Source organism: Ictidomys tridecemlineatus, chromosome 1 (assembly GCF_052094955.1).
Source record: "Ictidomys tridecemlineatus isolate mIctTri1 chromosome 1, mIctTri1.hap1, whole genome shotgun sequence".
Classification (NCBI taxonomy): Eukaryota; Metazoa; Chordata; class Mammalia; order Rodentia; family Sciuridae; genus Ictidomys; species Ictidomys tridecemlineatus.
Window position 1 is genome coordinate 101621729 of NC_135477.1, and position 22192 is coordinate 101643920.

General features: G+C 34.7%; 1 protein-coding gene across 1 annotated transcript in view; it reads right to left on the reverse strand.

The window, feature by feature from the left end:
• LOC120885707 (uncharacterized) overlaps nucleotides 1-22192 on the reverse strand; it is a 144439-nt gene that overhangs the window by 30475 nt on the left and 91772 nt on the right. The window contains exon 10 of the mRNA XM_078022230.1: nucleotides 2459-2604. The gene's annotated coding sequence lies outside the window, so the exon portion shown is untranslated. The remainder of the gene's footprint in view (nucleotides 1-2458; nucleotides 2605-22192) is intronic.

Consider the following 22192-nt stretch of genomic DNA (forward strand, 5'->3'; position numbering starts at 1 on the left):
CATAAATAAAAACATTAATAAATAAGGATAAAGCAGAATCATTTAGTTTTTCATATGGAACACTCTTAAAGAAAAGTTTGTTTATTTTAAACTAGCAACATTCCATTTGTTTTTCCCAAGCCTTAAAAATATATATATAGAAGAAGAAACTTCAAAAAAAATCATGGATAATAATCATTAACAAAGAGAGAGCCACAGGCTTTACAAGTAGTCAAATTATTTCACACATTCAGCTCAGAAACTCACTTTTCCGTTAAGTACTTTGCCTCAATATCCAATTCAATGTGACTGCATTTCATCGATTAGGGTTAAAGTTCTCCTCACTGAAATATAAGCCAATTCTAGGATTTAATGCAAACTCAGTAAGTTATCACCATGTACCTTAGAAATTCCTAAGTCTCTCAAATTGTGTAACTAGCCTTTTTCTAAGACCACTAGCGTACTTCAGACCTTCAAAGTCATATTATGTCTACTTGCTGTATTGAAGACGCATAGAGCAACTTTTTCCTTCAATGCCTATTTTTCATTAAATTACCTAATAGAAATCTTACAAGTTTTTGAGGTGCTTCTGTGTTACAGAGTCAATGCATTTGTAAATAAGTAAATGTTCACCAATCATAAATGGTGCGATACCTCATCATATAAAGTAATGGGACAAATTCTATTAAAATATAATTTATTCTTTAAGGGTAAATGATGAACTACTAAACAATAACTCTTCTGGCTACCTGCTCTGCTGAGTGAAATCCTAGAGTAGTTTACAGTGATATGCCCTTTAGCCTAATTTACCTTCCAAGATACCTATTTTAGGCACTGCAATATCTAGCTAATTTTCAATAAAACTCAAAATCTTCCTTTTTAAAAATGCCATGTATATTCGGTGGACATTTGTTTTCTTCATTATAGTTAGTTGTTCTTAGTGCTCAACTACTTAAGACAAAAAAATATATACCATAGCATTTTATCTTCTAACATACAAAGAAGATATTCACCAGATAGAGGAAATAAAATGTACTGTTCTTGAGGTTCTAGACCTGCACTATTGGATATAGCAGCCAGTAACCATATATAGCTATTGAGCACCTGTATTATATCTAATCCAAATTGAGACATGCCATAATCATAAGATACACATCAGATTTCAAAGATTTAGTATGAAAAAAAGTAAACTCTCTGATAATTTTATGTGCTTACAAGTTGAAATAATATTTTTATCTATTGGGATAAATAAAACACATTATTAACATTAAATTCACCTGTTTCTACTATTTTTTAACATGGCTACTAGAAAATTTTAAATTACATATTTGGCTCACATTTGTGCTAGCATTTTATGTATTCTGGGGAGGGCTACTCTAGAGTAAAGCAGGTAAAAGTCACAGTTGTAAAGCTGTGTAAATATCCTGCCACTACTCTTCTTTCTTGTTTGAGGTTATTATCAGATCATCAGACTTCACAAGCAACAGAAGACTTAAGCCTACGTGAATTCAGTTTGGAATGAATAAAATAATAAATCTTATGTAAGTATCATAGAGATTAGGCACCACAGTAAACACTTGCTATAACTATGTTACAAAGACTATCACGTTATCATTTTAACATAGTCAAAGTTAATAGATTTTATTTCTCATCTCAATTCTATAAACACACTGAATAGTTCTATAAAAAGTTTACTTCCGCTGATATCTTTATGTAGATATCATGAATATTCCAAATTGACTACGTCCAAAGCTGATATTGGAAGGTAATTGTTCATGATGTTTGAATGTCTCAAATCAGAGATTCTGGGTCAGAGGACATGCTTATTTCCTGACTGGATAACAACAACTAGGTAACCCTCCATGACAAAGGTTGGGCAAACTTGCTCTTTATCTAATAAGACTGGGAGGTCACAGGTACACTATATGCCCAACATCTACTCTGAATCATGGGACTTGGGGAACCTACACAAATAGGAAGATCCTGGTGCCTACTTTGCTTTGAATAATAAATTATACCCCATTTGATTCAAATGTATGAATTGTCAAGATCATTGTACTGTCATGTGTAACTAGTTAAAAAAAAAGAAAGTGAATAATAAACTATCTATCTGAGCTCATTGTTTCCTAGTACATGAATCTATAGAATGTAGCAAGCAGGCCTAGAAGCTTGACTGCTAGACACTCACGGCCCATTTTATATTCTCAACCTTTGTATACATACCACTACACACCCCTTTGCCCAAGCAAGTCAAACCTGACCATCAACCCCAACTTCCCCTCCTCATTCACCAGGCTCACCCCATCCAGTCAGTCACCAAGTCCTATTAATTATCTTGATATTCTCTTAATTTGTTCCTTTAACTTTCTCTCCAATAATCTAATTCTTTCTATTCTCACTTCCTTTACCCTAGTTCAAGCCATTTCTTCTCACCTCCATGTCTCAATAGTAGCACTGCCTCCAATGTTACCCTACTCACTCTGGTCTTCACATTGCAGCTGGCATGATCTCATTTGTCATTTCTTTTCCCTCAGGGTAAATCCAAACTTTTTAGGCTGACAAAAATATTTCAATATCAGGATTTATATAGAATCTTCCTTGAAATTTCATTTGTGATTATTTCACCTAGGGGTGGAAAAGTAAGAAACAAGAGATTAGCTCCAGTTCTAACATAAAAGATGGGAGCAAAGATAATATTGGGAACTATGACCTAAAAATATAAAAAATTAAAAATAAAAATTTGTTGTAATTTAAGAGGTTATACTAGAGCTGTTACAATTTCTATCTTCCTCGTATTTATGAAGATTTGGTATTATTATATGAGGTGATAGATATGTAAATTATGTTGAATGTGGTAATCAATCCATAATGTAGATGCATATTAAAGTATCACTTTATGCAGCCACATCAATGTTTATAACAGCTAAATTCACAATAGTTCAACCATGGAACCAACCTAGATGTTCTTCAACAGATGAATGAAGGAAATGTGGTATATATACACAATGGAATATTACTTGGCCTTAAAGAATGAAATGATGGCATTTTCAGATAAATGGATGGAGCTAGACAATATCATGCTAAGCAAAATAAGCCAAACCCAAAAATCCAAAGGCCAAATGTTTTCTCTGATAAGTGGATGCTGATCCATAAGTGGGAGGAGCGGGTAGGGAAGAATGAAGAAACTTTGGATTAGACATAGGGAGTGAGGGGAGGAGAGGGTGAGTGGGGGTGGGAAGGATGGGGGAACCTGATGGACATTATTACCCTATATACATGTATGATTGCATGACCAGTGTCACTCTGCATCATGTACAGCCAGAGGAATGAGAAGTTGTGTTCCATTTGTGTACAATGTGCCAAAATACATTCTGCTGTAATGTAAAACTAATTAGAGCAAATAAAAATTAAAATTAAAAAAAGTATCACTTTGGCAGTGGCACATACTTGTAATCTCAAAGACTTGGGAAGCTGAGACAGAAGGATTGCAAGTTTGAGGCCAGTGTGGGCAACTTAAATGAGACCCTGTCTCAAAATAAACAATGAAAAGGAGGAATGTAGCTCAGCAGTACAGCTCCTCAAGGTTCAATCCCCAGTACCACAAAGCAAACACAAACACACCATACACTTTTTCTGATGAAGAATCCATCAGAATCATAATCTTATTCATATACTTACTCTGGTGAAGAGAATGCTCTTGTGAACAGACATCACTTTCTGTGACTAGATATTAGAAAGTTGATTAATGCCACATCCTTTCATTTTGGTTCATGGCACCTAATAAAGAGGCCTCTTTTCTTTTAAAGGGCTTGATGTCAAGTATAATTAATTCCATTGAATCATGGAGGTGAGCTAAAGGAAATTCCAGATGAGCTTCCAGCATTATTCCTCTTCCATGCTTCCTCTGCTTTCAACAATTTTTACCAGCTTTTTACTTGCTTATCTAATTAAACTCCTCTTCTTCATCATTTTGTATAGATTTCATCACCCTCAAGAAGCCTTCTATGCCTCCCAAAGTAGGATTAGATGTCTCTCTCATGTGTTCCCTTAGCATTTAATGATTACTCATATTTTAGCATTTAACATATTGTATTAAAATTATCTATACACTTATTTTTATTATTGAATCCTCAATGGTAGCATCATACCTCACACATAGTAGATAATGAATAAATAATCATTCATATATAAATAAATAGTCAAATCAGTCTGTGAAAAATTAGAAAGGAATTATAATCTTAAAAGAAAAGGAGGAAGAGAAAGATTTAGGTATGGAACTTTTCTTATTGCTAGCAGATATTCCTTCCTCCAACCAACCCATACACACTTGTGATGGTTCATTTTATTTACCAACTTGACTGGGCCAGAGAGCGTTCACCTATCTGGTTAAACATTGTTTCTGGATGTGTCTTTGAGAATATGGCTTTATGAGATTAATATTTGAATTGATAGATTAGATTAAACAGACTACTCCTACACATACAATATGGGTGGGCCTCATTCAATTCATTAAAAGCCTGAATTAAATAAAAGATTGTGTGAGAAAGAATTCTTTCTCTCTGGCGGACAGTCTTCAAACTGGGACATTGGTCTTCTTCTGCCTTCAAATTTGGGTTGACACTTAAGCTTAAACCATCGACTCTCCTATTTCTCAGGCCTTCAGTGTCAGATGAGAAATATACCATCAACTCACCTGAGTCTGGATTTCTGAACTTCCCAGACTCACTAGTCAAGTAAGACAACTCCTTACAACAAATCTCTCCTCTCCTCTTCTCTTCTCTTCCCTTTCTCCCTCTCCCCCTACCCCTCAATATTTTATTTATCTCTATTCTGTTGGCTATTTCTCTGAAAAACCCTGAGTAACACTCACTTATAAAAAAAATATGTTCTAATTAGTTATACATGACAGCAAAATGCATTGTACACAAATGAAGCACAACTTCTCATTCCTCTGGCTGTACATGATACAGAGTGACACTGGTCATATAGGGTAATAATGTCCATCTCATTCCACCATCCTTCCTACCCCCTCACACCCTCCCTTCCCCTCACTCTCTTTGTCTAATCCAAAGTTCATTCATTCTTCCCTATCCTCCCATTATGGATCAGCATCCACTTATCAGAGAAAACATTCAGTATTTGGAATTTGGGGTTTGGCTTATTTTGCTTAGCATGATATTCTCTAGCTCTATTCATTTATCTACAAATGGCATCATTCCATTCTTTAAGGCTGAGTAATATTCCATTGTGAATATATACCACATTTTCTTTATCCATTCATCTGTTGAAGGACATCTAGGTTGGTTCCATAGTTTAGCTGTTGTGAATTGAGCTGCTATAAACATTGATGTGGTTGCATCACCACAGTATGCTGATTTTAAGTCCTTTGGGTATTAACTGAGGAGTGGGATAGCTGGGTCAAATAGTGGTTCCGTTCCAAATTTTCTGAGGAATCGCCATATTGCTTTCCATAGTGATTTCACAAATTTGAAGTTTCACCTGCAATGTATGAGTGTACTTTTTTCCCTACATTCTCGCCAACATTTATTGATGCTTATGTTCTTAATAATTGCCACTGTGACTGGAATGAGATGAAATCTTAGAGCATTTCTATTTGACAAGTGTTTTGAATCACAAGCCATATCACTGATATTTTCCTTAATTTTAATAGCCCTCCAGTTCCTAGATTTGCTGCATCAGGACTACCAGAGGCTTTCATGAGAAAAGAGAAAATATTTTTTTCAAAGACTAATTTACATAATGCAGAGTTGAATGCAATGTCTACATAAATCAGGAGTGTTTCCAGGCCAGAAATACTAATAAAGATAATATGACAACAGAAATGGACAACTTCTTCATCAACTTTCAATTTTTTTAGGGTCAAAGTTCTTTATCTTTTCCCATTACCCTCTCCAGAGACCTGAGGTATTTATGGCCTGTGGTTCTGAACTTTGGGAATAGAAGCTTTGGAAAATGCTAAATTTTCTTCTAAGATCTAATGCAGAATGGTCAACATAACCTCTCTAAAAGGTCATATTTGACAAATCATTTCTGAAAGATTCTTATAATGAAAGTTAGTGGCCTACAGCCTGCAAGTCAAATCTACCCATCACATACTTTTGTAAATAAAGTTTTATTGGAAAACAGCCACAATCATTTTCTTATGTATTGTTTCTGACTGTCTCTGTTCAACAATGACAGCTGATTAGCAGAAAGAGTAATGACAGATTCATAAGAGACAGTATCTGACCCACAAAACTAAAAATATTGATGATCTAGCACTTAACAGAAGAAGTTTAATGACCCCTACTTATTAAAATACCATGATCTCATTTTAGACCATTAATAAACCCAATAATTTTTTCTCTTTCTGTTCATAGTGTCCAAAATCACCTAACATGATAAACCAAAATTCTCTTGATAGTGTGAAAAGAAATGGAGAGACATTGTAATAGTCTTTCAGAAGTCAACATTTATGAAATGCACATAAAAGCCATGACTAGTCTTAGGCCTCTTTTATCCTTGCCTAGTCTCAATAGTGATGGGATGTGGCTGAAGCAGTCTGATAAGGATAGCTGTGCAAAGTAACATGCAAAATCCAATCCTTTATAACAACAGCTTAAATATAGTGTTGACTAGTTTTATTATGGACTTAATGAAAAAGACAGGAAGGCAGGTATAGTAATCAAGATTCTCAAGAGAAACAGAACCAATAGGAGAGAGTCATTAAAAAGAAATAGTTCACATGAACATGGCAGCTGACAAGGCCAGCTGGAGACCCAGGAAAGCCAACTGTAGTTATGGTACAAATCCAAAGGCCTGAGAAACAGAAGAGCCAATGGAGCAAGTTTCTCTCCAAAAGTGCTCAGGCTTTAGATCTAAGAACTGATATTTCAGTTCAAATCCAAATGCAGAAAAAAATCTGCTAGCGCAATCTTGTCCCAGGTCAAGCAATCAGGCATGAGGAGTTCCCAATTGCTTAGCCTTTTTCTTCTACTCAGGTCTTCAACTAACTAGATGGTGCCCACTACATAAGAGAGGGTGATCTGCTTTACTCAGTTCACCAATTCAAATGTTAAGATGTCTGGATACCCAGAAGCCCAATCAAGGTGACACATAAAATTAATAAATACAGCAGATAGGCAGGTGAAAATCAAACTTTTGATTAAGTAAAAAGTTTAGGGCCCTTATATACTCACATGATATTCTATAAATATTTTTTATTACTATTGAATAGATGAATATAAGAATTAGGGGTTTTTAAATTATTTATACAAAATGTTTAAGGGAACAATTCTATATACTAAAAAACGAGAGTTAGAATTAGTATATCTAATTAGAATTAGTATATATTAGTATAGTATAAATATATATATATTTATATACATAAACTAGTATGTATAAGACAAAGAGTAAAAATTATAGACAACTACCTGAAAATAATGGTTTGTATGTTAGATTGTATTCTTTTCTTGGAGGTGTCATAAAGTAAAACACGCCAAAAACTCTAATTAGGATGAACAAAGTTTATATTTAACAATATATTTCTCTCTTTCAACTAACATTTCAAACATTTCTTATAATTGTAAAGGCTTAGATGTAGCTATATATTTTACTCTTTATTCTAAAAACATCACAGGAAAAACACATTTTAATCTTATAAAATACCAATACCAAACCATTCATTAACTATAGGCTCCTTGTGTTCACTTTCTAGTTTAACCAAATCTGATATTACTGTCTTTCAGTACTTTAGAAAAAAATGGTAAGATACTGTGATTATAAAAATTAATCAATTATAGACAGTTTGCTATAAGTATTAGTACTTTATTAAATTTGTTTTATAAATCTTATTCTTTGTAAAGATGAGAACAATCATTCAACCATTTCTACAGAATTACAATGTGTTCTGCTCTGCTGCCTTGAGTCTAGCACAATATACACAAGCTAAGAAATTCTAGATCCCATCTCAAAAGATGGCAGAGAGGATCTAGGCAGCAACTCTTAACTCCATCACAGTCTAGAAATCAAACAAGGAAAGAACAGCTGACCAGAGAGGTGGATGACAGAGCAAAATCTCTGAAATTCAATAATGGGCAGCTTGAAACTTAGAGGGACTTGGAATTTGGTTACTGGAACAGAAAATAAAGAAAGAATTATTTGAACCCAAACCCTGACCTGGGTGAAGTCGGGGCAACAAAAAGAGAATGAGGGAGAGGAAAAGTTCACAACCTGACTTCCCTAGCAATAGTTGGAAAGAAAAGCAGACCATGTTAAAATGGGATAGGATCAACAAAGACAGTGAAGTCAAGATCACAGAATTCAGCCCAATTGTGGGCAGAAAGCTGTCCTGGTCAAGGCAGCCATTTTGTAGAATCCATAGCTACCCATCCTCCCTGGACGAAATTAAATCAATCTAGCTTTTCCCCACCTAGAGATAGCAACAAATAAAGCTATAGGGAACCCCTCTGAAACAGGTTGTCTAGTTAATCCATCTAGAAAGAACTGGTAGATGGATCCCAAATAGTTGAAGTTTACCAAAACTCTCTCCTCTCACCTCAGACAAAGGGAATGGGGTAGAGCTGACCTGAGAACATTTCACTCACAGGCGGTACTAACACAAACCCTGCATTCCCCACAACATCCACAGGAGCTTAGGTGAAGAAGGTCAACTGACATCCTATGCCCATCAACAGATAAAACCCCATTAATCTGCACCTGCAGGGTAGAGGCTTCTACGCCACAGACTGCCACAGAGAGCCTGCACCCATAGGTCCCACAGTTGTAAGCAGCCACCAAGAGCTCAGACAGCACAGCTACAAAGAAGCCCCATCAGAGGAAGCTTGGTGTTCAATGATTCACAGCCACCAGCAGTAGGAGCTTAGATGAAAGCAAGCCAACTGACACTCTATCCCAAACATAGAATACTCCGATGATCTCCAGCACTGAAGGTAGAGGCTTCTGTGCCATAGGCCTCCCAGAGAGAGCTTGCATTCACAGGCCCCACGGTTGCAGACAGCCACCAAGACCTTAGATAGGGCCACTACAAACAAGCTCCAGCAGAGGGGAGCTGGTGCTCAGCATTCCACAGCAATCAGTGAAAGCCCTGAGCCCAGCACCCTAACAGGGGAAAAAAAAAAAACAAAAAACAGCCAGCAGGATCTCTGGGCTGACTAACAATTCTGCCTGGCAAGAAAACCACAGCAATCATGGAAGCAGCACCTGTGCCCCAACACTTCCAGAACGGTCCACAACTGTGACTCCACAATGGCAGGTTAATTCAATTCTCAGACACATGGACCCACAGAAAGAAATTTCTGAGAATAACTCCAAGCAGAGAATTTCAAGTGAAGAACCTCATGCATATACAACAGCATGCATCCCACAAAGAGCTTGAGGTGGGCCAGGGTTGTGGCACAGTGGTAGAGCGCTTGCCTAGCATGCGTGAGGCACTGGGTTCTATCCTTGGCACCGCATAAAAATAAAAACAAATAAAATAAAGGTATTGTCTCCACCTACAACTGAATAAATATAAATATATATAAAAGGGGGAGACTTAGAAAGGTGTAGCCCAGTGCCCAGATACAAGTTCACCAACCTGTGACCTATGCACTCCAGAAGGGGCAGCAGCCTCATACCCTTCCACAGGCTTCCCAGTGCCACATAAACCAGAATACAATACCTCTACCTTAGATCACCACACACTGCACACTCAGAAATATACATGGAAGAATCCACACTGGATTTTACAGTGCTGGCTACACAGAGCTTTTCTTCAGGAGGGCACACAAGACTGCTCTCCTTAACAGTGGGGGAGTAACTTGGTTGCTAAGTTATAGTCTATAAGGGACCATCACCTCTGATCCACCAGAAAGCTAGTGGGTACCTAGACACACCGAAGATCATAGGGGGATCCTAGAACTGTATCAGATTTATTTATACATGGCTTTTCTCTAAAGTGATTACAGTTAACATGGCTTAGTATCTTCTCTCAAAGTGGTACTGGAGATACCAGGCACAGCAGAGGATACACACTGAGTGGGAGTCTCAATACTTAGATATTCACCTAACACGGGGCACTTAAGAGAGAGAAGCTAATTAAATAGTTCCTTGCATAAAAGTTGAAGAGATATCCTACTCAATATAAAATAATCAATAATACTAGGTGATTTCAACACACCAATACAATAATACTAGGTAATTTCAATGCACTTCTCCTCTCACCAATAATGAAGTCATCCAGACATAAACTAAGTAGAAACTCATCAGAAAAAAAATACTATTAATCAAATGGACCTAACAGATAACCTAAAATATTTCATTCATTAACAATTGAATCCATTTTCTTCTCACCTACACATAGAACCTTCTTTAAAATAGACCACATTTTAGAACACAAAGTAAGTTTTAGCAAATACAAAAAAATATATAAATAATTCTTTATATCCTATCAGATCATAGTGGAATGAAATTAGAAATAAATAATAAGATAAAAAACAGGAACCATTTTAATACATAAAAAACAGAAACCATTTTAATACATGAAAATTAAATAATCCACTTTTGAATGGGTCATAGAAGAAATCAGGGGAGAAATCAAAAAATTCTTAGAAACAAAAGAGAACAGAGATATACCATATCAAAATCTCTGGCACAGTATGTAGGCAGTTCTAAAAGCAAAGTTTAAAGCATTGGGCATCTATATTTAAACACACACACACACACACACACACACACACACACAGAGAAAACCCAAATGATCTAGTGTTATACCTCAAAGCCCTATAAAAGCAAGAACAAACTAATTCCAAAATCAGTAGAAGATAGTACACTATGAAAGTGGGTTTCATCCTCGGGATGCAAGGTTTATTAAGCTTATGCAAATCAATAAATGTAATTCACCACACAAATAGAATTAAGGACAAGAATCATATGATCATCTCAATAGACACAGAAAACAAGAGCAACATGCAAAAATCAGTAGCTTTCCTATACTCAAATAATGAATCTCCTGAGAAAAAATTCAGGAAAATTATCCCACTCACAATAACCTCAAAAAATTAAATAAATTAAATAAAATATTTTGGAATAAATCAGCAAGGCGGTGAAAGACCTATACAATGAAAACTATAGAACATTGAAGAAAGAAATTGAAGAAGACCTTAGAAGATAGAAAGACCTCTCATATTCCTGGATAGGCAGTATTAATATTATCAAAATGGCCATATTACCAAAAGTGTTACACAGATTAAATGAAATCTCCAACAAAATACCAATAATATTCTTCACAGACCTAGAAAAACAGTTATAAAATTCATATGGAAGAATAAATGATCCAAAATAGCCAAAGCACTACTGAGCAAGAAGATCAATACTGGGAGTATCACAATACTTGATCTCACAAAAATCAAAGAGAGATCAATAAAGTGGAGAAAAGGAACCTGGGGGAGGGAGGAGAGAAAGGAAAGGGAAAATACTGGAGAATTATACTGGCAAAATTATATTGCTATATTGTGTACATGGACACATATGTAAATTCCCACCACTATGTACAATTATAATGCCCTAATTAAAAATGAGGGAACTCAGGGTTATTTACTGTAAGATTTCTCAGAACTTTTATGTTTATAATGGAACTCTTTTTTAAAGAAACACTTAACTCATTGCAGGACATTAATATTCTTAAAACAATTTGAAAATCTGATCTATACGGTTTCAAACCACTAAGAAGTTATCATCTAACAGTGTCCGTCACTTTGCTGTGACTACCTAGCAAGCATTTCAGGAAGATGATAGACCAAGTCTTCTAAAATTACTTTGAGTTAAGAAAGAATTACTAATAATTCTATTTTAATAAACAAGATATGAACATATTGGAAATCTGAGTTTTGATTAATGCAGCACTGACTACCTAGCAACCATATTAAAAAGACTAAGTCTAGTTAACAGTTTCCGAGAGGAAAGTTTTTGATGAAAACTTCCTACTATTAAATTTTTGGTGAATACAAAATATTGGAGTTATTTCTTGATTATGACTACAACGTATTTTAATTCTAAATTGGATTTTCCCTACCATTGAGTGCATTTCAGAATAATCTCTCCAAACATATGATATGTACTGAGCAAATACAAAGTCATTTAAATATTAACTTAAGAAATGATTTTGACATTCTTATACAATGCATCCATCTCTTGCCTTCAGTTACAAAGTGAGCTGAATAAAGTCTCTATTAAGAAATACACTATATTTCAAAACAATAAATTCTACTATGTAGAGGATATAAATTTGTTGATTCATAGGTGTTTTCAGCAAACATACAAAAAAATTAAAGAAAAGAACATTAACAAAAATTTGTTAATTTGTAAAGAACATTAACAAAAATCTTAAGTGATTTGACAAGGACTTGTACCTATGAAGGATTAATTTCTATGAGAATTGCCTTTCAGTCATAAATAATTGAAAATTGGATAAAATAGATGAAATAAAAATTTTCAGACATTGAATAACAGGCAGCATAAGACTGTCATTCCTAAAAGAAAGAAAACAAACTAGCTGAGCCCTCTGATTGCTCCAGCTTATCACCTGGAAGCATTTTCAAGGCTACATAGTAAAGATGGGGTATCTACATAGATCCCAAAGTCACTGTGAGCTCAGAAGACAGAGACAAGCCTCTGGAAAAGCTGATACAAATGGGATTTGTGGAAGAAATTGCCAGACAGGAATCAGTTGAACAGAAAGAGAGCTCTGAAGAACTTCAGAGGATCTCCTCTAATCTTTGGCTAAAGATAAATTTGTATGTGCATGAAGTAAAACTCCTCAAGGCTGAGGGAAAAAATATCAGAAAACAATATACTAAACAATGCCCATAGTTCATACAGAACAAAGAATAATTCCAACTTACCAGAGTGAAACGAATATATAATGTGTGATTTATCAGAAAAGTTTACATGAGGCTAACTTAGCTTTAGATTAAAGGCTGCTCTGGAACCCTTGCCAAAGCTTACAAGCAACCATGAGAAATGAATCCAATTACATCTAATTTAACTATATATTGAAGTTCAACAATCTTTAAAGATATATAATCAAATCCATCACCAAACAACATAAAATGCAGACATTATAATGTCTGCATTTCATAAAAAGAATTTCAAAGTAGCAGGAAAATATGACCTATAATCCAGAGAAACAACAATCAATAGAATCTTGAAGAAATATGAAAGAGATGGTAGAATTAGCAGAAAGGGATATTAAAACAACTGCCATAAATATGTTCAAGTGTACACTGGGAAATATGAAAACACTAAATTTTAAAAAGTAAGATATTTTAAACACCTCAAGAAGTGAGAAGATTAAAATCTGAAATAAAAATTATATTGGATAAGATAAACAATAGGGAAAATAACACTTTCAGGAGAAAAGATCAATGAATTCAAATTTGTTGCAATAGAAACTATACAAATGGAAGCATAATTAGAGAAAAGATCTAAAGGGCTAAGATGTGGCTTAGTGGTAGAATAACTGTCTGGCATGCATGAGGCCTGGGGTCTAATCCTAGTACTGAAAAATAAAACAAAAGAAAAAAAAGATCTAAAAAATTTTAAGAAAGTCTCAGTTACCATCCAGACTAATAGCACATGTAATTTCTTTCCCAGAAAGAAGAGGGAAAACAGAAAAATATTCACCATAAAATTTCTAAATTTGACCCCCCAAAATATCAAGTATTCAAGAAGCTCAAGAAGTCTAAAGTAGAATAAACCTAAAGAAAATATCCCAAATAATAGCATCATAATGTAATGAAAATATATAATAACATCAAAGCAAACCACAATGTAATCAACTTCTGGAAACAAGAAATAGAAAGTTTTAAAAACAAAGAGAGAGGCCAGGCCTAGTGGCACACGTCTATAATCCCAGAAACTTGGGAGGTTAAGGCAGAAGGATCCTAAGTTCAAGACTAGCCTTAGCAATTTTGAAAGACTTTGTCTCAAAATAAAAAATAAAAAAGGGACAAGGGATGTAGTTAAACAGTAAAGTGCCCTTGGACTCAATCTCCAGTACCAAAAACATTAAAAAAAAAAACAAAAACAGAAAGAGAAAAAGACATTTTTTGCAGGAGAATAAAACTAAGGACAGAGTTCTAACAAAGAGCCAGATGATGAGCTGGAGGTGTAGCTCAGTGGTAGAGCCCTTGCCTAGCATGCACAAAGCCCTAAGTTTGATCTCAAACATGACAATAGAACATTTTCTTAAAGCACTAAAAGAAAAAAACAAACCAAAACACACTTTTACACCCACAAAAATATCTTTAAAAATGAAAGCCAAATACTCTTTCCAGATACATAAATACTGAGAGAATTAATATTATCAGACTGTTTCTACAGTCATTCCTTGATATCCTTGGGGATTGACTCCAGGATCCCAGTGTATTCTGAAATCCTCAGATGTTCAAGTGCCTTTTATAAAATTGCACAAGATAACCTGCAAATATCATCCAGCATACTTTAAATCAGCTCTAGGTTACTTATGAAACTAATACAATGTAAATGCTATGTAAATAATTGTTACACTATATTGTTTCAGGAATAATGACAGGGATAAAGGCCTGTACATGTTCAACACAGACATTATTCTTTTCCAAAAAAATTTTTAATCCATGGTTTGCTTAACCTATGCATGTAGAACCCCCAGCTATGGAGAGTTAACTATATAAGAAATGTTAAGGTTAACTTCTTCATGCAGAAAGATAAAAATTATATCAGAGGGAAATGTAATTCTACACAAAGCAGTGAAGAATACAAGAAATGTAAATATGTGAGTAAAAATAATACATTTTTTTCTTATTTTTTAGTCTTATTAAAAGATACTTGATTATTTAAGGCAAAACAATTATGATATATTGTAGGGGTTTATGATATAATATGAAATACATATATTTGATCTCTATTTCTGGTTCCAGAGAACCAGAATTTGTTCTAATATTTGTTCCTTGACCTGGTTCCTGATGGAGCTTCTAAATCTCTTTGAGTTTCCTGGATGATATTCTAGGAGGTGACTCTTGAATTCCTAAATACCCTCAGGATCAGGAATGTTGGCAAGTGCTCCTATTTGGTCTAAAACATCCTCCAAAGGTCACATGTTGAAGGCTTGGTTGCCAGCCTGTAGTAGTACTACTGGGAGATGGTGGAACCTTTAAGAGGTAAGGCCTACTAGGAGAATGTCTCAGGCCTAGGCACTGGGGGCATGCCCTTGGCAGCAATGTACTTTCCTCCACCAAAACAAATTCTTTCTCCATGATATTCTACTTTACCACACCAAAGGCAACAGGGCCAAGCAACTATGGACTGAAGCCTCTGAAACCATGAGCCAAAATAAATCTTTCATCCTTTTAATCTGATTTTCACAGTATGGAGAACCGACCATGTGATTAGAGGGTTAGAACTTTCAGTTCCAATACCCCACCCCAAACCTCCAGGAGGGGAGAGGGGCTGAAAGTTGAATTTTTTACCAATGACCAATGATTTAACCAATCATGTCTACTTAATAAAACCTCCACAAAAATCCCTGAAATATGGGTTTCCAAGAGCTCCCAGACATGTGAAAGTTTCAGAAAGCTGGTGAGCCCTGAAAGGGCATGAAAACTCCATGATTCTTCCCAGATACCTTGCCCCATGCATCTTCCATCTGGATTTTAATATGTATTCTTTGTAATTTATTTTATAATGAATGGGTAAACATAAGTAAAGTGGTTTCTGGGTTCAGTGAGCCACATTAGCAAATTAATCACATCTAAGGATGGGATCAGGGGAACCCCTATATTTATATCTTGTAAGTTACAACCTGGAACTTGTAACTGACATCTGAAGTTAGGGATAAGTTTTTTGAAATGAGCCCTTAATCTGTGGGATTTGATGTTATCTCCAGGAATACAGTGCCAGAATTGAGTTAAATTATAGGACACCCAGGTGTCCATTAGAGAATTGCTTGGTAGTGAATACCCACGCACATTTTGATGACTAGAGGTGAAGTTCTTAGTATTGTGTTGAGTATGCAAGAGAAGGGAAAAATGTATCTTTTTTCTTTTATGAGCTTATAAAACATTTAGAAGTAAAATGCTGAGAGCCATTGCCAAGTAGGATTGACGCATCGAAATTTCCTTGCCAGCGTACCCCATGTTGCTTAGAGGACATTCGCTGGGACATTGCATGTATGCTTTAGTAAGGTGACCTTGTTCAAGGACCAGGGCCAGTTTAGAGCTGATCAGGTTTTAGGGAGTATCCCGTCCTTGGGCTTAAGGCGTTCCGGTTTAAGACTATATGGGTTTTAAGGAAGTTCCAGGTTTAAGTTTATTGCTGCTGGGAATAGGGCGTTCCTGCTGCTTGAGTTCCCGTTGAGTTCTCGTGAGATTCAAAAAGTATTTGGAAAAAAGCCTCGTGGAGTAGGTGGATTGGGCAGAGGGAGAACTGAGATTTCCCTAGAACGTGTTTGTAGAGGCCGGTGTGAGTTCGGGAATAAAGAATTGCTGTTTGAATATACAAGCTGGAGAGTCTATATTGCTATCAGATGAAGTAGACTTCAGACCAAGGAATATTACCAGGGATCAAAATGAATACTTCATTGTGATAAAGGAGTTAACACATCAATAATAAGAAAGAGGGGGTTGTGGCTCAGCAGTAGAGCACTTACCTAGCATAGGCGAGGCCCTGGGTTCGATCCTCAGCACCACATAAAAATAAATAAGTAAAATAAAGGTATTGTGTCTAACTACAACCAAAAAATAAATATTTTTTTAAAAATCACTGGGCCAAAGAAAGGGCACATATTAAAAAAAGAATATGCAAGAATATTAAATGTGTATGTGCCTAATAACAGAGCCTCTAAATACAATAAAATCAAAAGACTGGAAGTAAAATCAGATACAGTGCTAGCTAGATTACAATACTTTTGTCATCATCAGGTAGAACAAATAAACAGAAAATCACTAAAATTATCACCACTGTCAACCAACTTGATCTGACATTGTAAAAACTACAACCAGCAATAGGGGAATATACTTTTTTTCAAGTATGCAGGAACTACTCACCAAAACAAATTATATACTAGTCATAAAAAAGTCTCAATAAATTTTAAAAACCTGATATGTAAAGTAAATTTGCTAGTGACAACAGAGTAAAAACTAGGAATCAAAAACAATAAAATTATTTTCAAATTAAGCAACATACATCTAAATAACCTTAAAAAAAATTCACAAGAAAAATTGGAAAACACTTTTGACTAAATGAAAATGAAACACATTATATCAACACAGTTGGAGTACAGCTAAAGCAGTGCTTACAGACTGATCTGGGGAAAACCAATATCCTAAAAAGGTATCATATCACTTCACAAACATGCTATAGCTTTAAGTGCTTATATTAGAAAAATTACTCAATGATCTAAACATCTGCCTTGAGAGAAAAAATAAATTGAATCAAAAAGTTGCAGAGAAAGGAAATAATAAGGATAAATGTAGAAAGAAATAAAATAATAGAAGGAATAACAATGAGAAAAATCTGGGTCACTGGAAAGATTTTTAAAATTAGTGAACTACCTAGACTTTTAAGAAAAAAGAGAAAATATAAATTGCTAATTATAGAAATTAAATATAGAATATCAACATAGATTAAAGCAATATTGAGAAAAATTAAGACTCATTTTATACCAATATGTACAGTAACTTACATAAAATGGACAAAATCACTAAAAGATTTACATTACCAAAGCTTAATAGCTTTATGTCTTTTAAAACCTTGTCACAATGAAAACCTCAAGTCCAAATGGCTTTACTAAAACTTGGAATGGAACTAACAGGTATCCCACTCCTCAGCTTATATCCAAAGGACTTAAAATCAGCATGCTACACTGACACAGCCACATCAATGTTTATAGCAGCTCAATACACAATAGCCAAGCTATGGGACCAACCTAGGTGCCCTTCAACCATTGAATGGGTAAAGAAAATGTGGTATATATACACAATGGAATATTACTCAGTTGTAAAGAAGAATGAAATGATGGCATTTGCCAGTAAACATATGAACTAGAGAATATCATGGTAAGTGAAATAAGCCAGTCCCAAAAAAAACAAGTGTTGAATGTTCTCTCTGACATGTGGATGCTAACCCATAACAAGGAAGGGATAGGTAGGGGAAGTATAGAAGTTCCTTGGAATAGACAAATGGGAATGAAAGGAAGGGAGAGGAAGGGAAAAGGAAAGCCAGTAGAATGAATCCGACATAATATATAAGTAAATACATGAATACATGACCAGTATAACTCCATATCATGTTCAACCACAAAAATGGGATCAAAAGTGTAATGGGTTGCATGCTGTGTATATATACTGTGTCCAAATACACCCCATTGTCATATATATCTAAAAACAAGAAATACATTTAAAAAAAACTTAAGGGAGGAAATAATATCAACTCTACACAAACTCTCCCAGAACATGGAGCAGAATAAACACTTCTAAACTCATTCTATAAAGCAAAACAAAACTATTGCTAACCACAAATCAATATCTATCATAAATAAAACAGTTTGTCCCACAAATATAAGGTTAGTTTTACATTCAAATATCAATGTAATTCATCATATTAAGTACTACACACACACACACACACACACACACACACACACACACACACATACAGATAATTATCTCAAAAGATAAAGAAAAAGCATTTTTTCCAGAAATGTAAGACTTAACTTCTGAAAATCGATGTAATTAACCATGTGTATAAATACACATAAAGTGATATTATATCTTTTTAAGATGTCAGTTCTCCCCAAATTAATCTACAGATTCAATACAGTTAAAATAAAAATCCTACTAATCCATTTTGTAGAAATTATTAGTATACTCTCAAGTTCCTATGAAAATAAAAAATACTGTGTATATAGAAGAATTTAAATTTTTCAATTTCAAAATAAAATTTTTAAATCTCAAAAGAACAACTAGTATTCACATGTTTAAAAAATGAAAGTCTACTCTTACACCTTAAATAAAAATTAACTCAAAATGAATTGTAGACTTAAATGTGTTAAAGGAAAACATATAAGAAAACTGTGATCTGAATAGGACACAAAAGACATAAACCATAAAAAAAAAACAAAAAAAATTTAAAAATCAGGAAACTGGTCTTCATCAAAGTAAAAACTTTAACTTTTCAAAAAACTGTTAAGAAGAGACTAGCATGCACAAGGTCTTGGGTTCAATCCCTGTACTGAAAAAGAAAATTGCTAAGAAAATAAAAAGGCAAGCCACTGAATGGGAGAAAATATTTTTCAAACATGCATCTGATAAAGGACTTGTATCTATAATACATAAGAGTACTTACACCTACATGGGACCAAGCCCAGGGTAGGTCCAGGTCCATCAACCCCCCACACTTGGGAGCCCAGGCCTAACCCACTTCCATCTTTGGACACTGCAGAAATTGCCATAGTCTTCCCCAAGCAGTCGCCTCTAACTTTTGACAACAGACAGGGCCTAGAAGCAGCTGAATCTCAGAACAAGCATCCCAAAGCCAATGTAAAGGCCCATGATTTCAGCTCCATCTCTGAAAGACCTTGCATCCATCTTGGGGTACCTCCACTGCTATCTCAAGTTATCTCCCCTATTGCTGCCAATAGCAATAGTGTAGCATCCATTGTCAGGGTCTGGCAGCCCAGCACCAAGGTGAGGTACAGATAATCTGCACGAACACTACAAGATTATAGGGTTGAAATTGTAATATCTCAGATCCCCCCTGCAAGAAAGGAAGACACATAGATAACATGAAAAAACAAGGGAGGAAACTGCCCCAAACAAACCAAAAATTACAATAACAGATCCCATGGACAGTGAATTTGATGAAATGTCAGAGGAGTTCAGAATATTCATAATTAAAATGATCTGTGAATTAAAGAATGACCTAAATAAGGAAATACAGGCAAAAATTGATCACTCCAACAAAGAGATATAAGAGCAAATACAGATAGGAAAAGATTACTTCAAGAAAGATATAGACTCTGAAAAAAAAGCAGAAATCCTTGAAATGAAGGAAACAATAAACCAAATAAAAAACTCAATAGAAAGCATCACCAATAGACTAGATTACTTGGAAGATAGAACATCAGCCAATGAAGATAAAGTATACAATCTGGAAAATAAAGTTGACCACATAGTGAAAAGAGTATGAAACCATGAACAGAACATCCAAGAATTATGGGATAGCATCAAAAGACCAAATCAAAGAGTTATTGGGATAGAGGAAAGCACAGAGTTTCAAACCAAACAAAAGCACAATCCCTTTAATGAGATAATATCAGAAAATTTCCCCAACAAGAAGAATGAATTGGAAAATCAAATACAAGAGGCTTACAGGACACCAAATGTACAAAATTACAACAGATCTATCCTAAGGCATGTTATAAAGAAAATGCCTAGCATACAGAATAAGGATAGAATCTTAAGGTCGAAAAAGAGAGAAATCAGATCACATATAGGGGGAGACAAATTCATATCTCAGCAGATTTTCAACCCAGACCCTCAAAACCAGGAGATACTGGAACAGCATATACAAAGCTCTGAAAGAAAATGGATGCCAACCAAGAATCATATCCAGCAAAATAAAGCTTTAGATTTGATGATGAAATAAAAACCTTCCATGATAAACAAAAATTAAAAGAATTTGCATCTAGAAAGCCTGTACTACAGAACATCCTTGGCAAAATATTCCTGAAGAGAAAATGAAAAACAATGATGAAAATCGGCAGAGAAGTATTACACTAAAGGGAAAACTAATCAAAGGAGAAAACAAGTCAAGTTAAATACCAAAAATAAGCAAAAATGATTGGGAATACAAATCATATCTCAATAATAACCCTGAATGTTAATGGCCTAAACTCATGAATCAAAAGACATAGACTAGCAGATTGGATCAAAAAAAAAAAAAAAGATCCAACAATATGCTGCCTCCAAGAGACTTATCTCATAGGAAAAGACATCCACAGACTGAAGGTTTTTAAAGGCTGGGAAAAAATCATATCACTCATATGAACTGTGAAGCAAGCAGGGGTTTCCATCCTCATATCAAATAAAGTAGACTTCAACCTAAAGTTAATCAAAAGCTATAAAGAAGGCCACTACATACTGCTTAAGAGAACCATACACCAACAAGACATAACAATTATAAATATATATTCCCCAAACAATGGAGCATCTACGTTCATCAAACAAACTCTTCTCAAGTTCAAGAGTCAAATAGACCACAACATAATAATAATTCTGGGTAACTTTAACACACCTTTTTCACCACTGGATAGTCTTCCAAACAAAAGCTCAAAAAAGAAACAATAGAATTCAATAATACAATCAATAACTTAGACTTAACTGACATATATAGAATATTTCATCCTTCAACAAATGAATACACATTCTTCTCAGCAGCACATGGAACCTTTTCTAAAATAGGCCACATATTATGCCACAAAGCAACTCTTAGAAAATATAAAAAAGTAAAGATACTACCCTGCATTCTACCAGATCATAATGGAATGAAACTAGAAAACAATGATAAAATATAAAATGAAAGCTACTCCAACACCTGGAGACTAAATAATATGCTACTGAATGAACAATGGGTTGCAAAAGACATCAAGAAGGAGATTAAAAATTCTTAGAGGTAAATGAGAACACAGATACAACATATTGAAATCTCTGGGACACTATGAAGGCAGTACTAAGAGAAAAGTTCATTACATGGAGTTCATTCCTTAAAAGAAGAAAAAGTCAACAAATAAATAACCTAACATCACATCTGAAAGCCCTAGAAAAAGAAAAACAAACCAACACCAAAATTAGTACAAGACAGGAAATAGTTAAAATCGATGAAAATCAATGAAATTGAAACAAAACTAATAATTGAAAAGATTGACAAAACAAAAAGTTGGTTCTTTGAAAAATAAATAAAATTGACAAACCTTTAGCCATGCTAATGAAGAGAAGGAGAGAAAAAACTCAAATTACTAACATATGTGATGAAAAAGGAAATATCACAACAGACACTACAGAAATACAGAAGATAATTAGAAATCATTTTGGAAACTTATACTCCAATAAAATAGAAAATGTCAAAGGCATTGACAAATTTCTAGAGTCATATGATTTGCCCAAGTTGAATCCACAAT